The 23553-nt window shown below is 60.8% G+C and overlaps 1 long non-coding RNA gene across 1 annotated transcript in view; it reads left to right on the top strand.

Annotated features, from left to right (window-relative positions):
• Window positions 1-16086, top strand: part of LOC135328421 (uncharacterized) — a 73528-nt gene extending 57442 nt beyond the window's left edge. The window contains exons 23-27 of the long non-coding RNA XR_010389249.1: window positions 5615-5781; window positions 5974-6137; window positions 6548-6714; window positions 14046-14209; window positions 14620-16086. This is a non-coding gene — a long non-coding RNA (uncharacterized LOC135328421). The remainder of the gene's footprint in view (window positions 1-5614; window positions 5782-5973; window positions 6138-6547; window positions 6715-14045; window positions 14210-14619) is intronic.
• The last annotated feature ends 7467 nt before the right edge of the window (window positions 16087-23553 follow it).

Below are 23553 nucleotides of genomic sequence, written 5' to 3'. Positions count from 1 at the left end.
GGGGCAGTGTCGGAGCTGAGGCGGGGCCGGTCGCGGGGGTGTCGGGGGAGCCCCGGGCCGGTGGTGGGGCCGGCGGGGCCGCGCTCGGGGCTCTGCGGCCGTTTCCGGGGGGACAGGGGGGAAGGGGAAGGGGGGCGGGACGGAAAGGAACGGAATGTGCCGAGGGTCAAAGGTGCCCCAGCGCTGCGGGTGGGGGGCGGGAGTTGGGGTGCGGGAATGCGGGGAGCCGTAGCTTTCGGCGCGGCATGCCGGGAGCAGTAGTCTTCCGGCACTGGGCTTCCGGTGGGGCATGTTCTGAGCGCGGCATGCTGGGAGCGGTAGTCTTCCGGCACTGGGCTTCCGGGCGGCCATGTTGCTTGGCATGGCATGCCGGGAGCAGTAGTCTTCCGGCACTGGGCTTCCGGGCCGCCCTTCTCGCGTGCACGGTATGCTGGGAGGTGTAGTCTTCTCAGGCGGGGCTACTGGGTGACCATGCTGCGCCTCTCGAGGTGGCCCCGCGGGGGGGGCGGCGGCGGCAGGTCCCTGCCAGCGGGGTTCCCAGCGGGTGGCCGCGTGGCAGGCCAGGAGCTGTAGTGCCTGCTGGGTCTGTTCCTTACTGGACATGTGTCACTCACGCCTGAGTCCCCACAGGTCACGGGGGACAGTGGAATGCCCCTGTTTTTCCCCGGTACAGGGCAGGAAGTGTTTTCCATCTCCGATGGTGTTGCAAGACAACCTTGGAAGCTCAGAAAGAGTGTTCCTGCTGTTTAAACTAGGCAGATGAGGAGGAACCCCCCCCTCCCATTTCCTGGGAGGAAATAATTCTTTAATCAAGGCCATGCTAGAAGTGCTAAAGCCTTAAAGAAATAGTAAATCAAAATGTTTTGTTTTCTATGTAGACGTTGCCGATTTAGCAAAGGAATTCGAGGTATCCCCGAACTGAACTGTCCTCATTATAATACAAGAAAATCACGCCCATAGGTCAGAAAGACCTGTGCCCGGGTGAAGACCCCTCCCCTGAGCATGCGTAGTATTAAAATGGTGTGTAAGCAATATTAGAATTGTATGTAAATCACTAACCAACCGGTGTAAGAGGGAAAGTTGCAAACCTTGCAACTTGTATAAATGCTACTTGGAAAGCCGGGGCGGGGGGGGGGAAGTTGCGCTTGATTTGTGGGGAAAACACCGAGCAGCCAGGCTTGCACAACTCTGAAATAAATAAGCAAATGTCTCTCCTGAGCGTGTCATTATTGGCTTAGTGCACAGCGGGCAACGAATCCGCTTTTCGGACAGCAGCGTGACCAGGCAGGGTTGTCCCCGGGGGCTGGGGCTGTCCCTCTTGGAAATGGGGAGGGCGGGAAGAGTAGGAGGGGTGCTGCGGGCTCCTGGGGGTCGTAGCTTTGCTCAGGATTGGGGCCGGTTAGGCAGCTGCTGGGAGGAGTGGCGGTGCTGGGAGGGCACGGTGCGGAGCTGTCCTGCTGTGCAGCGCAAGGGAAAGTCGACCAGCACCGTTGCTGTCCGAGGACCCTGGAACAGCCCGAGAGACCCTGGAACAGCCACCCCACGGACACCGTGTCACTGCCTCGCAAGGCCACTGCGTTCAGGTACGTTTGACTACATCCGGCAGAAGAAATGTAAGCCGAAGGATCAGGGCAAATAGCTGCTTGTCTAGGTTTGTTACCTAGCGACGCACTGGCAAAGCTTTTTATGAACACCCGTACTCGATCGAGTGCGTATTCATTCTGTGAATATTAATTACTGCCAGACCGCGTACGTCACTGATGCTTTAAAGCAAGTCCGTGGCGCTGGGGTAGCACGTGTAGTGGAGGCTAAATGCAATAATACCTCGTTTTGATGTTGTTCTCTTCTACGAAAGCACTTGGAGCAGATTAAGACATTTCTCGTCCTATTTTGTTTATTGAGTGGACCCTGATACTGGGGAGAAGCTGCCGTGAAGCAGACCTAGTAGTCAGCTTCCTTAGAGAAGGCGTCTTGTCCTGTATTTGAGGGCTTCCGGTACGTTTTGACAGACAGTAGTGAGTGACGGGTTTCCTTTGGACCCCCCCGGGGAGCAGAAAGTTCTGCCGGGAAGGCAAAATGTTTCTTGCGGCTGGGTTGGAAGAAGCTGGCTGCTGATGCAAGGCAGTGACAATTCTGGGGAGTCGCGGGAAGTTTTGAAAAGACGGTCGTTCCCTTTGCTAGAAGGCTATGCACTTCGGTTCCTAATAGCTGTAGTAATGAAGCCAGGTAAGCGTTCGGGAGGAGCCCAAGCCACTTTTGTCTAGCGAGTATTTTGCAAGGGGGGCAGGAAAGCGCTGCGCCCTGCTCCTTGCTGCCCTCGCGTGTCTGAAAGGCGGCACTGCACGCGGGAGGGGGGCGCGCATGCGCATTGCGTTCCGGCGCGCTCACGGCTGCCCTCGCGTGTCGACAAGGCAGCACTGCAGCCGCCGGCGGCCACCGCTGCGTACGGAGACCGTTGCGGGCAGCCGGCGCACACGTGCGCGCTGCCGGTCGCCGCGTTGGCCGCTACTCTGCGCTCTCTCGGGGACGGGTAAGCGCAGGGGCCGCGCTCGTGCCCCCTGCCCGGTGCTCACGGACCGGGAGCGCTTTTCCCGAGAGGGCTTTTCCTTCTCGGTGCTTCCTGGGGGCGCGGGGACGGGCAGTGCCGTCTCGGAGCTGCTCCGCGGCGCTCTCTCCCCGGGGCAGCCCCAGCGCCTGCTCGCTGAAGCCCGCCGCTCTCTCGGGCGCGGGCAGAGCAGCCTCGGGGCGCTCGCTGCTCGGCCTGAGCGCCGGGGTGGCGCGGCGGGCTGCGGTTGGCGCGCGGGAGCCGGCCGGCTGCAGCGCGGCGCTGCGACCACGCGAGGGTGGGGCCATTGCGGGTCTGGGCTGCCTCGCGCTGCGCTCCCCCGCCCCTGGCGCTCCCCCCGCCCCTCGCGCTGCGCTCCCCCCGCCCCTGGCGCTGCGCTCCCCCCGCCCCTCGCGCTGCGCTCCCCCCGCCCCTCGCGCTGCGCTCCCCCGCCCCTCGCGCTGCGCTCCCCCGCCCCTCGCGCTGCGCTCCCCCGCCCCTCGCGCTGCGCTCCCCCGCCCCTCGCGCTGCGCTCCCCCGCCCCTCGCGCTGCGCTCCCCCGCCCCTCGCGCTGCGCTCCCCCGCCCCTCGCGCTGCGCTCCCCCGCCCCTCGCGCTGCGCTCCCCCGCCCCTCGCGCTGCGCTCCCCCGCCCCTCGCGCTCCCCCCGCCCCTCGCGCTCCGCTCCCCCCGCCCCTCGCGCTCCCTCCGCCCCTCGCGCGCGGTCCTGGGCCGGCGCACGCGCGGTGCGGCGGCGCGAGCCCTGGGCGGCCGGCGCACGCGCGGTGCGGCGGCGCGAGCCCTGGGCGGCCGGCGCACGCGCGGTGCGGCGGCGCGAGCCCTGGGCGGCCGGCGCACGCGCGGTGCGGCGGCGCGAGCCCTGGGCGGCCGGCGCACGCGCGGTGCGGCGGCGCGAGCCCTGGGCGGCCGGCGCACGCGCGGTGCGGCGGCGCGAGCCCTGGGCGGCCGGCGCACGCGCGGTGCGGCGGGCAAGATGGCGGCGAGCAGGGCGGGTGTTTTGGCTGGACGGCGGCGGGCGAGGGCAGAGGCGGCCTGGAGTCGAGCATGTGGGGGCCGCGGTGAGGCGAGGCGAGGTGAGGCGAGCGTGCGCCTTCGGGTGGCCGCGGGTGTCGGGCTGTGTCCTGCCAGCCGGGGCCGTCGCTGCGTGGAGGCGGCGGGGCGGGGGGGGGGGGAGTCGGGCCGGGGGCCGCGCCGCGCCGCGCCGGGTCTGCGCGGCGCCGGGTCTGCCGGAGCGCGGCTCTGACTCTCCCTTTTGCGTGTGTCGCCTGTAGGGCCCCGGTTCCTCCCCAGCGCGGGCCGGGGCGTGCGCTCGCCCCTGCGGACGCAGCCTGGAGGAGTGTGTGGGGGGTGTCTGCGCGGGGGTCTGGATGTCTCTAGCAGCGGCACGGCAGCCTGATGCCTCCTCTCGTCTGGGACGCGGGGTCCTTGGGGAGTTCCCTGCTGCCTCCTCTGGCGTTCTCTGCGAGCTCATAGATCCCTCCACCTCCTCTCCTCCCCCCCCCCCCCCCCGCCCCGCTCCCCTGTCTGGTGGGGTGGGAGACCGGTGGCTGCTCCCGCCGAGCTGAGAGCCACGTAGGGCACCCCTGTGTGCTCACTACGCATCTGGGATGGCACCCCTGCCCTGAGGGCCCCGCAGAGTCCCACCCTTCCTGCAACCAGCCCCCCCAGAGCCATTAAACCACCCACAAATCCTGCCCCAACACCCCCACAGGCCCCAAAACGCCTCCGAGCCCTGCCGCAATGTTGTCACTGACTCCAGACCTTCCCCTGCACTCTGTGCAAGGCCCCAAACATTCCTCAAACTGCTGCCAGACCCAGTGCCCGCAGCAGTGAGGCGTTCTAACAAAGATGGGGTGCGATCTGCGTCTCCGCCTCGACTCAGTCCCGCTTTAGAGAAACAGGAACTTAGAGCACTTCCTGGTGAAGAGTGTTGATGGGTGAATGTGCGGATGACAAAGAGACTTTTCTCTCTTTTCTTCTGAGCCGCCTCTCAGAAGCCTCTGTGTGTGCACGATGTGGCTGATCTGGGATAATCGTGCTGTGCGCAGTGCTTAAGGAGAACATTGCCCTAAAATGGAGGGCTAAGGAATAGCCTAAAAAACCTAAAAGGCTCGGGAAGAGCCAAAGAGAACACCGATGGGCTCTGGGAAGCCCCAGTGATGCTAGCGAAAACAGCGTGGCTTTTAGGCACCTCCTCAGAGCAGCAGCAATGTCTCGCTCCAGCCTATGGGGCAATGGGGACTCTTAATTACCGCCTTGAATTACCACAAGTGTTGCAAAAGCAGAAGGGACTAGGGAGCATGCAGAGCAGGTTATGGACTATATGTCAAGTTTAAACAAGCAACAAGCCCCTCTGCAAACAGAAACAGGTTTAGCCCTAAGTAATAGACGAAGGTAGCTGTGAGTAACGTGAAGCGAAGCGGTGACGTCAGTCACCCCGAAAGCCTCGGAGAAGCGGACTGAAAATCTGGTACCCTCGCGGCCTCGGCAGTCTTTTTGGTTTGTTTGGCAGGGTAGCCCACCGAAGGGGGACATCTCGAAGAGAAGCAGCAAGACCTGGGGATCCGGTGGTTCATTTTGGTCGTCGCCTGTGAGGCCAGCATGCAAGAGTAAGAGGAAGCTAGGAGCAGTCTCAAAAAGGTAATAGGTCTGAAAGGGAGACAGGCAAATCGAGGGCTGTCGTTCCTCCACGTAGTTAAAGACCGAGAGAGTTGTCGGTTAAGCGCATGCATACGAGGGTTTGCGAACAGTAACAATAACACTGAAGCGGAGTAAAAATAAGGTTTCGTGGAAGATGGCGTTAGGAAGGTATTAGGCGACGTGCCCGCCTGCCTAATAACCTAGCCCTAATTGCTGTGTGTAACGTTTCCAGACCGTTTACCCTGCAACGTATGGTGCAAAGTGCCGTATTAAGACCTTTCCCTTAAGGAAAAGAAGAAGAAAAAAAGAAAAAAAAGGGGGAAAAAGAAAACAGGGTAAAGAGAAAAAGATCATGCATAAACCTAAGCGTTTCACTGGAAGTAAAACGCGAGTTTATCGCTTCCTTACAGAGATGGAACCAAGGACAGCAAATGCTGACGAGGAGAAGAGACGGACGAGCGTTTGCTTGCGGTTAATACCGAAGGGACGGGATGAAACAAGGAAGCCAGAATGCAGCAGCCCCTCGATATCACCAGGAACTGCTACAGGAGGAGGCGTTCTGGCACGGGTAACTAGGGTAAGTATGGCTAATGACCGTTAGCAGTTATTTTGGCCTCCCCGAGGCAGCGCTGAGGACTGAGTAACCCGTTCCTGCCCTGTGGCTGCTGTTGCCTGTATCTGCCTTAGCTTTGCTTTGGCTGTTTCTCTTTTGTTTTGTTATCGTACACGCAGCTACGGAAAGGAATAGATGTCATACTTACTTTTTTAGATTAATTGCCACGGCTGAAGTTGAAGAGACCAAGAAACGTAAGCCGCGAAGGGGCACATCTTGAAGAGAGGGGGCTAGACCTAGCGATGCAGTTGTTCGTTTTGGTCGTCGCCTGTGAGGCCAGCATGCAAGAGGAAGAGGAAGCTAGGAGCAGTCTCAAAAAGGTAATAGGTCTGAAAGGGAGACAGGCAAATCGAGGGCTGTCGTTCCTCCACGTAGTTAAAGACCGAGAGAGTTGTCGGTTAAGCGCATGCATACGAGGGTTTGCGAACAGTAACAATAACACTGAAGCGGAGTAAAAATAAGGTTTCGTGGAAGATGGCGTTAGGAAGGTATTAGGCGACGTGCCCGCCTGCCTAATAACCTAGCCCTAATTGCTGTGTGTAACGTTTCCAGACCGTTTACCCTGCAACGTATGGTGCAAAGTGCCGTATTAAGACCTTTCCCTTAAGGAAAAGAAGAAGAAAAAAAGAAAAACAAGGGGGAAAAAGAAAACAGGGTAAAGAGAAAAAGATCATGCATAAGCCTAAGCGTTTCACTGGAAGTAAAACGCGAGTTTATCGCTTCCTTACAGAGATGGAACCAAGGACAGCAAATGCTGACGAAGAGAAGAGACGGACGAGCGTTTGCTTGCGGTTAATACCGAAGGGACGGGATGAAACAAGGAAGCCAGAATGCAGCAGCCCCTCGATATCACCAGGAACTGCTACAGGAGGAGGCGTTCTGGCACAGGTAACTAGGGTAAGTATGGCTAATGACCGTTAGCAGTTATTTTGGCCTCCCCGAGGCAGCGCTGAGGACTAAGTAACCTGAGGGGCTCTGGCCTGGGTTGGGGCAGAAGTGCAGGCAGGCGGGATCAGGCATTTTCCTCTCAGCTCTCCGAGCTGAATCCTAGCCCTGAAGGAAAAAGCACTGGGGGGAGGCTACTCGGACACCTGCCATGTCGAGGGCAGGGGCAGGAGCTGACCCTTCCCCGACGGACGTACGTACGGACAGACGCTGGTGCGGCGGTGACTCTTTGGATATCGTAGGTAAGGGGAGGCACGCTGGTGCCGAGCTCCAGGGCGGTTTGCCTGAACACGATGCCTGAGGCAGGAGGTTATGCATTGTGTCCGGGGCTGGGAGCTGGTCCCCGAGTCCCATGTACTTGGGAGTGCCTGCACTTGCCAGGGAGCCCGGTGCTGTTCCCAGAGCTGCGGGGAATTTCCCTTGCGTTGCCTGGACCCTCGGGGCTCTTGGGGGTGTTTCCCCTCATCGCGAGGGCTGCCAGAGCCCCTCCAGGGCTGCGTGAGGTCCCCGAACCGCTCCCGGATTTGCTTTTGGCACTCCGCAGTGTCGCTCGTGTGCCTGGGGCAGCCTGCAGGCGCCATCCTGTCAGCCGCGTTGAGCCCTGCGGCGTGCCTGGTGACCCCTCTGGTGTGCGCCAAGGCCCTTCCTCTGTATTTTGGTCTGCCCCAGAGCCCTGCACTTGCCCTCTGATGCCCTCAGGACCCCTCAGTTCACATTCTGGGTTGCCCCCGAGCCCTCTGCGTGCCTTTCGGTGCGCCCCGTGGCCCCGTGTGTGTTTTGCGGCACGCCGCAGAGGTCTCTGTTTAGCTTTTTCTCCTGTCCTGGAGTTTTCTGGGTGCTTCTGGGTGTGCCCCAGGGCCCTCCTTTTGGTGCCCCCCGAGTCACTCTGTTTGCTCTATCGTTGTTCTTTTTTTTTTTTTTTTTTTTTCTTGACTTGTGTTGCACCCAGAGCTCTCGATTTGTTCTTTTGTGCTCCGCATACTCCCCTTTCCGCACTCTACACCCCAGGCAGGGCTCTCCCTTCAGCTCTCAGCAAGCTGCTGTCAGGAGAGTGGGGGTGCCTCTGCTGCCCTGGCAGCCCCAGCTGTCCCTGAAGGGGCTGATGGCCAGGCCCCCTGCCCAGTTCCTGCAGGCCCACAGCTGCGGGCCCTGGGGCTGGGATGAATGCCAGGGGGAGCTGGGTGGCAGGACAGGCCCCAGGTGGGGCTGATGGCAAGGGCAGGCCCACATTTGGGGGCTGGGGCTGCAGTTGGGGGGAGCTGGCGCTGGGGCAGGAGCTGGGCAGCGGAGCTGCCACGGAGCACGGCCCTTCGGGACCAGCCCGGCGGCCGCCCCGCGGAGGAGGTGAGCGGGGCCGGGGGAGGCGCACTGCAGGCTGCGGGTCCCGCATGTGCCGGGGGTCCCGGCGGCTGGGAGCGTCCCGGGGCCACGGAGGCGGGGGGAGGAAGGGGGTGCGCCGGGGCTGTGGTGCGGTTTACTGCGCGGTCGGAGGAGCGCGGGGGGGCGGGGGGGGGGGGGGTCTCCTGTGTCAGCTCGGGAGCGTGTCGGGGAGCGGGGGGAGGAGGGTCGTGGAGGGGCGGGGGCAGTGTCGGAGCTGAGGCGGGGCCGGTCGCGGGGGTGTCGGGGGAGCCCCGGGCCGGTGGTGGGGCCGGCGGGGCCGCGCTCGGGGCTCTGCGGCCGTTTCCGGGGGGACAGGGGGGAAGGGGAAGGGGGGCGGGACGGAAAGGAACGGAATGTGCCGAGGGTCAAAGGTGCCCCAGCGCTGCGGGTGGGGGGCGGGAGTTGGGGTGCGGGAATGCGGGGAGCCGTAGCTTTCGGCGCGGCATGCCGGGAGCAGTAGTCTTCCGGCACTGGGCTTCCGGTGGGGCATGTTCTGAGCGCGGCATGCTGGGAGCGGTAGTCTTCCGGCACTGGGCTTCCGGGCGGCCATGTTGCTTGGCATGGCATGCCGGGAGCAGTAGTCTTCCGGCACTGGGCTTCCGGGCCGCCCTTCTCGCGTGCACGGTATGCTGGGAGGTGTAGTCTTCTCAGGCGGGGCTACTGGGTGACCATGCTGCGCCTCTCGAGGTGGCCCCGCGGGGGGGGCGGCGGCGGCAGGTCCCTGCCAGCGGGGTTCCCAGCAGGCGGCCGCGTGGCAGGCCAGGAGCTGTAGTGCCCGCTGGGTCTGTTCCTTACTGGACATGTGTCACTCACGCCTGAGTCCCCACAGGTCACGGGGGACAGTGGAATGCCCCTGTTTTTCCCCGGTACAGGGCAGGAAGTGTTTTCCATCTCCGATGGTGTTGCAAGACAACCTTGGAAGCTCAGAAAGAGTGTTCCTGCTGTTTAAACTAGGCAGATGAGGAGGAACCCCCCCCCCCCCCCCCCCCATTTCCTGGGAGGAAATAATTCTTTAATCAAGGCCATGCTAGAAGTGCTAAAGCCTTAAAGAAATAGTAAATCAAAATGTTTTGTTTTCTATGTAGACGTTGCCAATTTAGCAAAGGAATTCGAGGTATCCCCGAACTGAACTGTCCTCATTATAATACAAGAAAATCACGCCCATAGGTCAGAAAGACCTGTGCCCGGGTGAAGACCCCTCCCCTGAGCATGCGTAGTTTTAAAATGGTGTGTAAGCAATATTAGAATTGTATGTAAATCACTAACCAACCGGTGTAAGAGGGAAAGTTGCAAACCTTGCAACTTGTATAAATGCTACTTGGAAAGCCGGGGCGGGGGGGGGGGGGGAAGTTGCGCTTGATTTGTGGGGAAAACACCGAGCAGCCAGGCTTGCACAACTCTGAAATAAATAAGCAAATGTCTCTCCTGAGCGTGTCATTATTGGCTTAGTGCACAGCGGGCAACGAATCCGCTTTTCGGACAGCAGCGTGACCAGGCAGGGTTGTCCCCGGGGGCTGGGGCTGTCCCTCTTGGAAATGGGGAGGGCGGGAAGAGTAGGAGGGGTGCTGCGGGCTCCTGGGGGTCGTAGCTTTGCTCAGGATTGGGGCCGGTTAGGCAGCTGCTGGGAGGAGTGGCGGTGCTGGGAGGGCACGGTGGGGAGCTGTCCTGCTGTGCAGCGCAAGGGAAAGTCGACCAGCACCGTTGCTGTCCGAGGACCCTGGAACAGCCCGAGAGACCCTGGAACAGCCACCCCACGGACACCGTGTCACTGCCTCGCAAGGCCACCGCATGCAGGTACGTTTGACTACATCCGGCAGAAGAAATGTAAGCCGAAGGATCAGGGCAAATAGCTGCTTGTCTAGGTTTGTTACCTAGCGACGCACTGGCAAAGCTTTTTATGAACACCCGTACTCGATCGAGTGCGTATTCATTCTGTGAATATTAATTACTGCCAGACCGCGTACGTCACTGATGCTTTAAAGCAAGTCCGTGGCGCTGGGGTAGCACGTGTAGTGGAGGCTAAATGCAATAATACCTCGTTTTGATGTTGTTCTCTTCTACGAAAGCACTTGGAGCAGATTAAGACATTTCTCGTCCTATTTTGTTTATTGAGTGGACCCTGATACTGGGGAGAAGCTGCCGTGAAGCAGACCTAGTAGTCAGCTTCCTTAGAGAAGGCGTCTTGTCCTGTATTTGAGGGCTTCCGGTACGTTTTGACAGACAGTAGTGAGTGACGGGTTTCCTTTGGACCCCCCCGGGGAGCAGAAAGTTCTGCCGGGAAGGCAAAATGTTTCTTGCGGCTGGGTTGGAAGAAGCTGGCTGCTGATGCAAGGCAGTGACAATTCTGGGGAGTCGCGGGAAGTTTTGAAAAGACGGTCGTTCCCTTTGCTAGAAGGCTATGCACTTCGGTTCCTAATAGCTGTAGTAATGAAGCCAGGTAAGCGTTCGGGAGGAGCCCAAGCCACTTTTGCCTAGCGAGTATTGTGCAAGGGGGGCAGGAAAGCGCTGCGCCCTGCTCCTTGCTGCCCTCGCGTGTCTGAAAGGCGGCACTGCACGCGGGAGGGGGGCGCGCATGCGCATTGCGTTCCGGCGCGCTCACGGCTGCCCTCGCGTGTCGACAAGGCAGCACTGCAGCCGCCGGCGGCCACCGCTGCGTACGGAGACCGTTGCGGGCAGCCGGCGCACACGTGCGCGCTGCCGGTCGCCGCGTTGGCCGCTACTCTGCGCTCTCTCGGGGACGGGTAAGCGCAGGGGCCGCGCTCGTGCCCCCTGCCCGGTGCTCACGGACCGGGAGCGCTTTTCCCGAGAGGGCTTTTCCTTCTCGGTGCTTCCTGGGGGCGCGGGGACGGGCAGTGCCGTCTCGGAGCTGCTCCGCGGCGCTCTCTCCCCGGGGCAGCCCCAGCGCCTGCTCGCTGAAGCCCGCCGCTCTCTCGGGCGCGGGCAGAGCAGCCTCGGGGCGCTCGCTGCTCGGCCTGAGCGCCGGGGTGGCGCGGCGGGCTGCGGTTGGCGCGCGGGAGCCGGCCGGCTGCAGCGCGGCGCTGCGACCACGCGAGGGTGGGGCCATTGCGGGTCTGGCCTGCCTCGCGCTGCGCTCCCCCGCCCCTCGCGCTGCGCTCCCCCGCCCCTCGCGCTGCGCTCCCCCCGCCCCTCGCGCTGCGCTCCCCCCGCCCCTCGCGCTGCGCTCCCCCCGCCCTCGCGCGCGGTCCTGGGCCGGCGCACGCGCGGTGCGGCGGCGCGAGCCCTGGGCGGCCGGCGCACGCGCGGTGCGGCGGCGCGAGCCCTGGGCGGCCGGCGCACGCGCGGTGCGGCGGCGCGAGCCCTGGGCGGCCGGCGCACGCGCGGTGCGGCGGCGCGAGCCCTGGGCGGCCGGCGCACGCGCGGTGCGGCGGCGCGAGCCCTGGGCGGCCGGCGCACGCGCGGTGCGGCGGCGCGAGCCCTGGGCGGCCGGCGCACGCGCGGTGCGGCGGCGGGCAAGATGGCGGCGAGCAGGGCGGGTGTTTTGGCTGGACGGCGGCGGGCGAGGGCAGAGGCGGCCTGGAGTCGAGCATGTGGGGGCCGCGGTGAGGCGAGGTGAGGCGAGCGTGCGCCTTCGGGTGGCCGCGGGTGTCGGGCTGTGTCCTGCCAGCCGGGGCCGTCGCTGCGTGGAGGCGGCGGGGCGGGGGGGGGGGAGTCGGGCCGGGGGCCGCGCCGCGCCGCGCCGGGTCTGCGCGGCGCCGGGTCTGCCGGAGCGCGGCTCTGACTCTCCCTTTTGCGTGTGTCGCCTGTAGGGCCCCGGTTCCTCCCCAACGCGGGCCGGGGCGTGCGCTCGCCCCTGCGGACGCAGCCTGGAGGAGTGTGTGGGGGGTGTCTGCGCGGGGGTCTGGATGTCTCTAGCAGCGGCACGGCAGCCTGATGCCTCCTCTCGTCTGGGACGCGGGGTCCTTGGGGAGTTCCCTGCTGCCTCCTCTGGCGTTCTCTGCGAGCTCATAGATCCCTCCACCTCCTCTCCTCCCCCCCCCCCCCCGCCCCGCTCCCCTGTCTGGTGGGGTGGGAGACCGGTGGCTGCTCCCGCCGAGCTGAGAGCCACGTAGGGCACCCCTGTGTGCTCACTACGCATCTGGGATGGCACCCCTGCCCTGAGGGCCCCGCAGAGTCCCACCCTTCCTGCAACCAGCCCCCCCAGAGCCATTAAACCACCCACAAATCCTGCCCCAACACCCCCACAGGCCCCAAAACGCCTCCGAGCCCTGCCGCAATGTTGTCACTGACTCCAGACCTTCCCCTGCACTCTGTGCAAGGCCCCAAACATTCCTCAAACTGCTGCCAGACCCAGTGCCCGCAGCAGTGAGGCGTTCTAACAAAGATGGGGTGCGATCTGCGTCTCCGCCTCGACTCAGTCCCGCTTTAGAGAAACAGGAACTTACAGCACTTCCTGGTGAAGAGTGTTGACGGGTGAATGTGCGGATGACAAAGAGACTTTTCTCTCTTTTCTTCTGAGCCGCCTCTCAGAAGCCTCTGTGTGTGCACGATGTGGCTGATCTGGGATAATCGTGCTGTGCGCAGTGCTTAAGGAGAACATTGCCCTAAAATGGAGGGCTAAGGAATAGCCTAAAAAACCTAAAAGGCTCGGGAAGAGCCAAAGAGAACACCGATGGGCTCTGGGAAGCCCCAGTGATGCTAGCGAAAACAGCGTGGCTTTTAGGCACCTCCTCAGAGCAGCAGCAATGTCTCGCTCCAGCCTATGGGGCAATGGGGACTCTTAATTACCGCCTTGAATTACCACAAGTGTTGCAAAAGCAGAAGGGACTAGGGAGCATGCAGAGCAGGTTATGGACTATATGTCAAGTTTAAACAAGCAACAAGCCCCTCTGCAAACAGAAACAGGTTTAGCCCTAAGTAATAGACGAAGGTAGCTGTGAGTAACGTGAAGCGAAGCGGTGACGTCAGTCACCCCGAAAGCCTCGGAGAAGCGGACTGAAAATCTGGTACCCTCGCGGCCTCGGCAGTCTTTTTGGTTTGTTTGGCAGGGTAGCCCACCGAAGGGGGACATCTCGAAGAGAAGCAGCAAGACCTGGGGATCCGGTGGTTCATTTTGGTCGTCGCCTGTGAGGCCAGCATGCAAGAGTAAGAGGAAGCTAGGAGCAGTCTCAAAAAGGTAATAGGTCTGAAAGGGAGACAGGCAAATCGAGGGCTGTCGTTCCTCCACGTAGTTAAAGACCGAGAGAGTTGTCGGTTAAGCGCATGCATACGAGGGTTTGCGAACAGTAACAATAACACTGAAGCGGAGTAAAAATAAGGTTTCGTGGAAGATGGCGTTAGGAAGGTATTAGGCGACGTGCCCGCCTGCCTAATAACCTAGCCCTAATTGCTGTGTGTAACGTTTCCAGACCGTTTACCCTGCAACGTATGGTGCAAAGTGCCGTATTAAGACCTTTCCCTTAAGGAAAAGAAGAAGAAAAAAAGAAAAAAAAGGGGGAAAAAGAAAACAGGGTAAAGAGAAAAAGATCATGCATAAACCTAAGCGTTTCACTGGAAGTAAAACGCGAGTTTATCGCTTCCTTACAGAGATGGAACCAAGGACAGCAAATGCTGACGAGGAGAAGAGACGGACGAGCGTTTGCTTGCGGTTAATACCGAAGGGACGGGATGAAACAAGGAAGCCAGAATGCAGCGGCCCCTTGATATCACCAGGAACTGCTACAGGAGGAGGCGTTCTGGCACGGGTAACTAGGGTAAGTATGGCTAATGACCGTTAGCAGTTATTTCGGCCTCCCCGAGGCAGCGCTGAGGACTGAGTAACCCGTTCCTGCCCTGTGGCTGCTGTTGCCTGTATCTGCCTTAGCTTTGCTTTGGCTGTTTCTCTTTTGTTTTGTTATCGTACACGCAGCTACGGAAAGGAATAGATGTCATACTTACTTTTTTAGATTAATTGCCACGGCTGAAGTTGAAGAGACCAAGAAACGTAAGCCGCGAAGGGGCACATCTCGAAGAGAAGCAGCAAGACCTGGGGATCCGGTGGTTCATTTTGGTCGTCGCCTGTGAGGCCAGCATGCAAGAGTAAGAGGAAGCTAGGAGCAGTCTCAAAAAGGTAATAGGTCTGAAAGGGAGACAGGCAAATCGAGGGCTGTCGTTCCTCCACGTAGTTAAAGACCGAGAGAGTTGTCGGTTAAGCGCATGCATACGAGGGTTTGCGAACAGTAACAATAACACTGAAGCGGAATAAAAATAAGGTTTCGTGGAAGATGGCGTTAGGAAGGTATTAGGCGACGTGCCCGCCTGCCTAATAACCTAGCCCTAATTGCTGTGTGTAACGTTTCCAGACCGTTTACCCTGCAACGTATGGTGCAAAGTGCCGTATTAAGACCTTTCCCTTAAGGAAAAGAAGAAGAAAAAAAGAAAAACAAGGGGGAAAAAGAAAACAGGGTAAAGAGAAAAAGATCATGCATAAGCCTAAGCGTTTCACTGGAAGTAAAACGCGAGTTTATCGCTTCCTTACAGAGATGGAACCAAGGACAGCAAATGCTGACGAGGAGAAGAGACGGACGAGCGTTTGCTTGCGGTTAATACCGAAGGGACGGGATGAAACAAGGAAGCCAGAATGCAGCAGCCCCTCGATATCACCAGGAACTGCTACAGGAGGAGGCGTTCTGGCACAGGTAACTAGGGTAAGTATGGCTAATGACCGTTAGCAGTTATTTTGGCCTCCCCGAGGCAGCGCTGAGGACTGAGTAACCTGAGGGGCTCTGGCCTGGGTTGGGGCAGAAGTGCAGGCAGGCGGGATCAGGCATTTTCCTCTCAGCTCTCCGAGCTGAATCCTAGCCCTGAAGGAAAAAGCACTGGGGGGAGGCTACTCGGACACCTGCCATGTCGAGGGCAGGGGCAGGAGCTGACCCTTCCCCGACGGACGTACGTACGGACAGACGCTGGTGCGGCGGTGACTCTTTGGATATCGTAGGTAAGGGGAGGCACGCTGGTGCCGAGCTCCAGGGCGGTTTGCCTGAACACGATGCCTGAGGCAGGAGGTTATGCATTGTGTCCGGGGCTGGGAGCTGGTCCCCGAGTCCCATGTACTTGGGAGTGCCTGCACTTGCCAGGGAGCCCGGTGCTGTTCCCAGAGCTGCGGGGAATTTCCCTTGCGTTGCCTGGACCCTCGGGGCTCTTGGGGGTGTTTCCCCTCATCGCGAGGGCTGCCAGAGCCCCTCCAGGGCTGCGTGAGGTCCCCGAACCGCTCCCGGATTTGCTTTTGGCACTCCGCAGTGTCGCTCGTGTGCCTGGGGCAGCCTGCAGGCGCCATCCTGTCAGCCGCGTTGAGCCCTGCGGCGTGCCTGGTGACCCCTCTGGTGTGCGCCAAGGCCCTTCCTCTGTATTTTGGTCTGCCCCAGAGCCCTGCACTTGCCCTCTGATGCCCTCAGGACCCCTCAGTTCACATTCTGGGTTGCCCCCGAGCCCTCTGCGTGCCTTTCGGTGCGCCCCGTGGCCCCGTGTGTGTTTTGCGGCACGCCGCAGAGGTCTCTGTTTAGCTTTTTCTCCTGTCCTGGAGTTTTCTGGGTGCTTCTGGGTGTGCCCCAGGGCCCTCCTTTTGGTGCCCCCCGAGTCACTCTGTTTGCTCTATCGTTGTTCTTTTTTTTTTTTTTTTTTTTCTTGACTTGTGTTGCACCCAGAGCTCTCGATTTGTTCTTTTGTGCTCCGCATACTCCCCTTTCCGCACTCTACACCCCAGGCAGGGCTCTCCCTTCAGCTCTCAGCAAGCTGCTGTCAGGAGAGTGGGGGTGCCTCTGCTGCCCTGGCAGCCCCAGCTGTCCCTGAGGGGGCTGATGGCCAGGCCCCCTGCCCAGTTCCTGCAGGCCCACAGCTGCGGGCCCTGGGGCTGGGATGAATGCCAGGGGGAGCTGGGTGGCAGGACAGGCCCCAGGTGGGGCTGATGGCAAGGGCAGGCCCACATTTGGGGGCTGGGGCTGCAGTTGGGGGGAGCTGGCGCTGGGGCAGGAGCTGGGCAGCGGAGCTGCCACGGAGCACGGCCCTTCGGGACCAGCCCGGCGGCCGCCCCGCGGAGGAGGTGAGCGGGGCCGGGGGAGGCGCACTGCAGGCTGCGGGTCCCGCATGTGCCGGGGGTCCCGGCGGCTGGGAGCGTCCCGGGGCCACGGAGGCGGGGGGAGGAAGGGGGTGCGCCGGGGCTGTGGTGCGGTTTACTGCGCGGTCGGAGGAGCGCGGGGGGGCGGGGGGGGGGGGGTCTCCTGTGTCAGCTCGGGAGCGTGTCGGGGAGCGGGGGGAGGAGGGTCGTGGAGGGGCGGGGGCAGTGTCGGAGCTGAGGCGGGGCCGGTCGCGGGGGTGTCGGGGGAGCCCCGGGCCGGTGGTGGGGCCGGCGGGGCCGCGCTCGGGGCTCTGCGGCCGTTTCCGGGGGGACAGGGGGGAAGGGGAAGGGGGGCGGGACGGAAAGGAACGGAATGTGCCGAGGGTCAAAGGTGCCCCAGCGCTGCGGGTGGGGGGCGGGAGTTGGGGTGCGGGAATGCGGGGAGCCGTAGCTTTCGGCGCGGCATGCCGGGAGCAGTAGTCTTCCGGCACTGGGCTTCCGGTGGGGCATGTTCTGAGCGCGGCATGCTGGGAGCAGTAGTCTTCCGGCACTGGGCTTCCGGGCCGTCCTTCTCGCGTGCACGGTATGCTGGGAGGTGTAGTCTTCTCAGGCGGGGCTACTGGGTGACCATGCTGCGCCTCTCGAGGTGGCCCCGCGGGGGGGGCGGCGGCGGCAGGTCCCTGCCAGCGGGGTTCCCAGCGGGTGGCCGCGTGGCAGGCCAGGAGCTGTAGTGCCTGCTGGGTCTGTTCCTTACTGGACATGTGTCACTCACGCCTGAGTCCCCACAGGTCACGGGGGACAGTGGAATGCCCCTGTTTTTCCCCGGTACAGGGCAGGAAGTGTTTTCCATCTCCGATGGTGTTGCAAGACAACCTTGGAAGCTCAGAAAGAGTGTTCCTGCTGTTTAAACTAGGCAGATGAGGAGGAACCCCCCCCTCCCATTTCCTGGGAGGAAATAATTCTTTAATCAAGGCCATGCTAGAAGTGCTAAAGCCTTAAAGAAATAGTAAATCAAAATGTTTTGTTTTCTATGTAGACGTTGCCGATTTAGCAAAGGAATTCGAGGTATCCCCGAACTGAACTGTCCTCATTATAATACAAGAAAATCACGCCCATAGGTCAGAAAGACCTGTGCCCGGGTGAAGACCCCTCCCCTGAGCATGCGTAGTATTAAAATGGTGTGTAAGCAATATTAGAATTGTATGTAAATCACTAACCAACCGGTGTAAGAGGGAAAGTTGCAAACCTTGCAACTTGTATAAATGCTACTTGGAAAGCCGGGGCGGGGGGGGGGAAGTTGCGCTTGATTTGTGGGGAAAACACCGAGCAGCCAGGCTTGCACAACTCTGAAATAAATAAGCAAATGTCTCTCCTGAGCGTGTCATTATTGGCTTAGTGCACAGCGGGCAACGAATCCGCTTTTCGGACAGCAGCGTGACCAGGCAGGGTTGTCCCCGGGGGCTGGGGCTGTCCCTCTTGGAAATGGGGAGGGCGGGAAGAGTAGGAGGGGTGCTGCGGGCTCCTGGGGGTCGTAGCTTTGCTCAGGATTGGGGCCGGTTAGGCAGCTGCTGGGAGGAGTGGCGGTGCTGGGAGGGCACGGTGCGGAGCTGTCCTGCTGTGCAGCGCAAGGGAAAGTCGACCAGCACCGTTGCTGTCCGAGGACCCTGGAACAGCCCGAGAGACCCTGGAACAGCCACCCCACGGACACCGTGTCACTGCCTCGCAAGGCCACTGCGTTCAGGTACGTTTGACTACATCCGGCAGAAGAAATGTAAGCCGAAGGATCAGGGCAAATAGCTGCTTGTCTAGGTTTGTTACCTAGCGACGCACTGGCAAAGCTTTTTATGAACACCCGTACTCGATCGAGTGCGTATTCATTCTGTGAATATTAATTACTGCCAGACCGCGTACGTCACTGATGCTTTAAAGCAAGTCCGTGGCGCTGGGGTAGCACGTGTAGTGGAGGCTAAATGCAATAATACCTCGTTTTGATGTTGTTCTCTTCTACGAAAGCACTTGGAGCAGATTAAGACATTTCTCGTCCTATTTTGTTTATTGAGTGGACCCTGATACTGGGGAGAAGCTGCCGTGAAGCAGACCTAGTAGTCAGCTTCCTTAGAGAAGGCGTCTTGTCCTGTATTTGAGGGCTTCCGGTACGTTTTGACAGACAGTAGTGAGTGACGGGTTTCCTTTGGACCCCCCCGGGGAGCAGAAAGTTCTGCCGGGAAGGCAAAATGTTTCTTGCGGCTGGGTTGGAAGAAGCTGGCTGCTGATGCAAGGCAGTGACAATTCTGGGGAGTCGCGGGAAGTTTTGAAAAGACGGTCGTTCCCTTTGCTAGAAGGCTATGCACTTCGGTTCCTAATAGCTGTAGTAATGAAGCCAGGTAAGCGTTCGGGAGGAGCCCAAGCCACTTTTGCCTAGCGAGTATTGTGCAAGGGGGGCAGGAAAGCGCTGCGCCCTGCTCCTTGCTGCCCTCGCGTGTCTGAAAGGCGGCACTGCACGCGGGAGGGGGGCGCGCATGCGCATTGCGTTCCGGCGCGCTCACGGCTGCCCTCGCGTGTCGACAAGGCAGCACTGCAGCCGCCGGCGGCCACCGCTGCGTACGGAGACCGTTGCGGGCAGCCGGCGCACACGTGCGCGCTGCCGGTCGCCGCGTTGGCCGCTACTCTGCGCTCTCTCGGGGACGGGTAAGCGCAGGGGCCGCGCTCGTGCCCCCTGCCCGGTGCTCACGGACCGGGAGCGCTTTTCCCGAGAGGGCTTTTCCTTCTCGGTGCTTCCTGGGGGCGCGGGGACGGGCAGTGCCGTCTCGGAGCTGCTCCGCGGCGCTCTCTCCCCGGGGCAGCCCCAGCGCCTGCTCGCTGAAGCCCGCCGCTCTCTCGGGCGCGGGCAGAGCAGCCTCGGGGCGCTCGCTGCTCGGCCTGAGCGCCGGGGTGGCGCGGCGGGCTGCGGTTGGCGCGCGGGAGCCGGCCGGCTGCAGCGCGGCGCTGCGACCACGCGAGGGTGGGGCCATTGCGGGTCTGGCCTGCCTCGCGCTGCGCTCCCCCCGCCCCTCGCGCTGCGCTCCCCCCGCCCCTCGCGCTGCGCTCCCCCCGCCCCTCGCGCTGCGCTCCCCCCGCCCCTCGCGCTGCGCTCCCCCCGCCCCTCGCGCTGCGCTCCCCCCGCCCCTCGCGCTGCGCTCCCCCGCCCCTCGCGCTCCGCTCCCCCCGCCCCTCGCGCTCCCCCCGCCCCTCGCGCGCGGTCCTGGGCCGGCGCACGCGCGGTGCGGCGGCGCGAGCCCTGGGCGGCCGGCGCACGCGCGGTGCGGCGGCGCGAGCCCTGGGCGGCCGGCGCACGCGCGGTGCGGCGGCGCGAGCCCTGGGCGGCCGGCGCACGCGCGGTGCGGCGGCGCGAGCCCTGGGCGGCCGGCGCACGCGCGGTGCGGCGGCGCGAGCCCTGGGCGGCCGGCGCACGCGCGGTGCGGCGGCGCGAGCCCTGGGCGGCCGGCGCACGCGCGGTGCGGCGGCGCGAGCCCTGGGCGGCCGGCGCACGCGCGGTGCGGCGGCGCGAGCCCTGGGCGGCCGGCGCACGCGCGGTGCGGCGGCGGGCAAGATGGCGGCGAGCAGGGCGGGTGTTTTGGCTGGACGGCGGCGGGCGAGGGCAGAGGCGGCCTGGAGTCGAGCATGTGGGGGCCGCGGTGAGGCGAGGTGAGGCGAGCGTGCGCCTTCGGGTGGCCGCGGGTGTCGGGCTGTGTCCTGCCAGCCGGGGCCGTCGCTGCGTGGAGGCGGCGGGGCGGGGGGGGGGGGAGTCGGGCCGGGGGCCGCGCCGCGCCGCGCCGGGTCTGCGCGGCGCCGGGTCTGCCGGAGCGCGGCTCTGACTCTCCCTTTTGCGTGTGTCGCCTGTAGGGCCCCGGTTCCTCCCCAGCGCGGGCCGGGGCGTGCGCTCGCCCCTGCGGACGCAGCCTGGAGGAGTGTGTGGGGGGTGTCTGCGCGGGGGTCTGGATGTCTCTAGCAGCGGCACGGCAGCCTGATGCCTCCTCTCGTCTGGGACGCGGGGTCCTTGGGGAGTTCCCTGCTGCCTCCTCTGGCGTTCTCTGCGAGCTCATAGATCCCTCCACCTCCTCTCCTCCCCCCCCCCCCCGCCCCGCTCCCCTGTCTGGTGGGGTGGGAGACCGGTGGCTGCTCCCGCCGAGCTGAGAGCCACGTAGGGCACCCCTGTGTGCTCACTACGCATCTGGGATGGCACCCCTGCCCTGAGGGCCCCGCAGAGTCCCACCCTTCCTGCAACCAGCCCCCCCAGAGCCATTAAACCACCCACAAATCCTGCCCCAACACCCCCACAGGCCCCAAAACGCCTCCGAGCCCTGCCGCAATGTTGTCACTGACTCCAGACCTTCCCCTGCACTCTGTGCAAGGCCCCAAACATTCCTCAAACTGCTGCCAGACCCAGTGCCCGCAGCAGTGAGGCGTTCTAACAAAGATGGGGTGCGATCTGCGTCTCCGCCTCGACTCAGTCCCGCTTTAGAGAAACAGGAACTTACAGCACTTCCTGGTGAAGAGTGTTGACGGGTGAATGTGCGGATGACAAAGAGACTTTTCTCTCTTTTCTTCTGAGCCGCCTCTCAGAAGCCTCTGTGTGTGCACGATGTGGCTGATCTGGGATAATCGTGCTGTGCGCAGTGCTTAAGGAGAACATTGCCCTAAAATGGAGGGCTAAGGAATAGCCTAAAAAACCTAAAAGGCTCGGGAAGAGCCAAAGAGAACACCGATGGGCTCTGGGAAGCCCCAGTGATGCTAGCGAAAACAGCGTGGCTTTTAGGCACCTCCTCAGAGCAGCAGCAATGTCTCGCTCCAGCCTATGGGGCAATGGGGACTCTTAATTACCGCCTTGAATTACCACAAGTGTTGCAAAAGCAGAAGGGACTAGGGAGCATGCAGAGCAGGTTATGGACTATATGTCAAGTTTAAACAAGCAACAAGCCCCTCTGCAAACAGAAACAGGTTTAGCCCTAAGTAATAGACGAAGGTAGCTGTGAGTAACGTGAAGCGAAGCGGTGACGTCAGTCACCCCGAAAGCCTCGGAGAAGCGGACTGAAAATCTGGTACCCTCGCGGCCTCGGCAGTCTTTTTGGTTTGTTTGGCAGGGTAGCCCACCGAAGGGGGACATCTCGAAGAGAAGCAGCAAGACCTGGGGATCCGGTGGTTCATTTTGGTCGTCGCCTGTGAGGCCAGCATGCAAGAGTAAGAGGAAGCTAGGAGCAGTCTCAAAAAGGTAATAGGTCTGAAAGGGAGACAGGCAAATCGAGGGCTGTCGTTCCTCCACGTAGTTAAAGACCGAGAGAGTTGTCGGTTAAGCGCATGCATACGAGGGTTTGCGAACAGTAACAATAACACTGAAGCGGAGTAAAAATAAGGTTTCGTGGAAGATGGCGTTAGGAAGGTATTAGGCGACGTGCCCGCCTGCCTAATAACCTAGCCCTAATTGCTGTGTGTAACGTTTCCAGACCGTTTACCCTGCAACGTATGGTGCAAAGTGCCGTATTAAGACCTTTCCCTTAAGGAAAAGAAGAAGAAAAAAAGAAAAACAAGGGGGAAAAAGAAAACAGGGTAAAGAGAAAAAGATCATGCATAAACCTAAGCGTTTCACTGGAAGTAAAACGCGAGTTTATCGCTTCCTTACAGAGGTGGAACCAAGGACAGCAAATGCTGACGAGGAGAAGAGACGGACGAGCGTTTGCTTGCGGTTAATACCGAAGGGACGGGATGAAACAAGGAAGCCAGAATGCAGCAGCCCCTCGATATCACCAGGAACTGCTACAGGAGGAGGCGTTCTGGCACGGGTAACTAGGGTAAGTATGGCTAATGACCGTTAGCAGTTATTTCGGCCTCCCCGAGGCAGCGCTGAGGACTGAGTAACCCGTTCCTGCCCTGTGGCTGCTGTTGCCTGTATCTGCCTTAGCTTTGCTTTGGCTGTTTCTCTTTTGTTTTGTTATCGTACACGCAGCTACGGAAAGGAATAGATGTCATACTTACTTTTTTAGATTAATTGCCACGGCTGAAGTTGAAGAGACCAAGAAACGTAAGCCGCGAAGGGGCACATCTTGAAGAGAGGGGGCTAGACCTAGCGATGCAGTTGTTCGTTTTGGTCGTCGCCTGTGAGGCCAGCATGCAAGAGGAAGAGGAAGCTAGGAGCAGTCTCAAAAAGGTAATAGGTCTGAAAGGGAGACAGGCAAATCGAGGGCTGTTGTTCCTCCACGTAGTTAAAGACCGAGAGAGTTGTCGGTTAAGCGCATGCATACGAGGGTTTGCGAACAGTAACAATAACACTGAAGCGGAATAAAAATAAGGTTTCGTGGAAGATGGCGTTAGGAAGGTATTAGGCGACGTGCCCGCCTGCCTAATAACCTAGCCCTAATTGCTGTGTGTAACGTTTCCAGACCGTTTACCCTGCAACGTATGGTGCAAAGTGCCGTATTAAGACCTTTCCCTTAAGGAAAAGAAGAAGAAAAAAAGAAAAACAAGGGGGAAAAAGAAAACAGGGTAAAGAGAAAAAGATCATGCATAAACCTAAGCGTTTCACTGGAAGTAAAACGCGAGTTTATCGCTTCCTTACAGAGGTGGAACCAAGGACAGCAAATGCTGACGAGGAGAAGAGACGGACGAGCGTTTGCTTGCGGTTAATACCGAAGGGACGGGATGAAACAAGGAAGCCAGAATGCAGCGGCCCCTCGATATCACCAGGAACTGCTACAGGAGGAGGCGTTCTGGCACGGGTAACTAGGGTAAGTATGGCTAATGACCGTTAGCAGTTATTTCGGCCTCCCCGAGGCAGCGCTGAGGACTGAGTAACCCGTTCCTGCCCTGTGGCTGCTGTTCCCTGTATCTGCCTTAGCTTTGCTTTGGCTGTTTCTATTTTGCGTTGTTACTGCACGCGCGTACGTGGAAAGGGAAAGACAGAACGAATGCTCTCTTAGATTAATGGTCACGGCTGAGGTTGAAGAGAGCAAAAAACGTGAGCAAGCTGAAGGAATAGAATCCAAGGGAGCCAAGTGAAAGCTGTCTTCCTCTGCCAGAAAAAGGGAAAGCCCGTTCCTCCTGGCAAGGAAGGAGCGCCATTAATAGCAATCCGAATAATAGATCGCCAGCGTATAGCGGAAGGTCTGTATGCATTACGAGAAGTGCTCTGCGTACATGTGTCTCCATGTGTGTGACTTTACGTGCCTGTGAAGCGTCATACTTCACGAGCTGCGAGACAGCAAATTATTATCTTGGGGGAGTGGTGGTCAAGTGACCAGAGCTACTGAAGAGGAAGGGAGCGAGAGAAGGGTCTGAAGTGTAAAACTGAGAGATCGATTTCAGGAAGGCTCAATCAGCGCAAACCCCGG

Source organism: Dromaius novaehollandiae, chromosome 5 (genome assembly GCF_036370855.1).
Source record: "Dromaius novaehollandiae isolate bDroNov1 chromosome 5, bDroNov1.hap1, whole genome shotgun sequence".
NCBI lineage: Eukaryota > Metazoa > Chordata > Aves > Casuariiformes > Dromaiidae > Dromaius > Dromaius novaehollandiae.
This window is presented reverse-complemented; position numbering and strand designations above follow the sequence as displayed.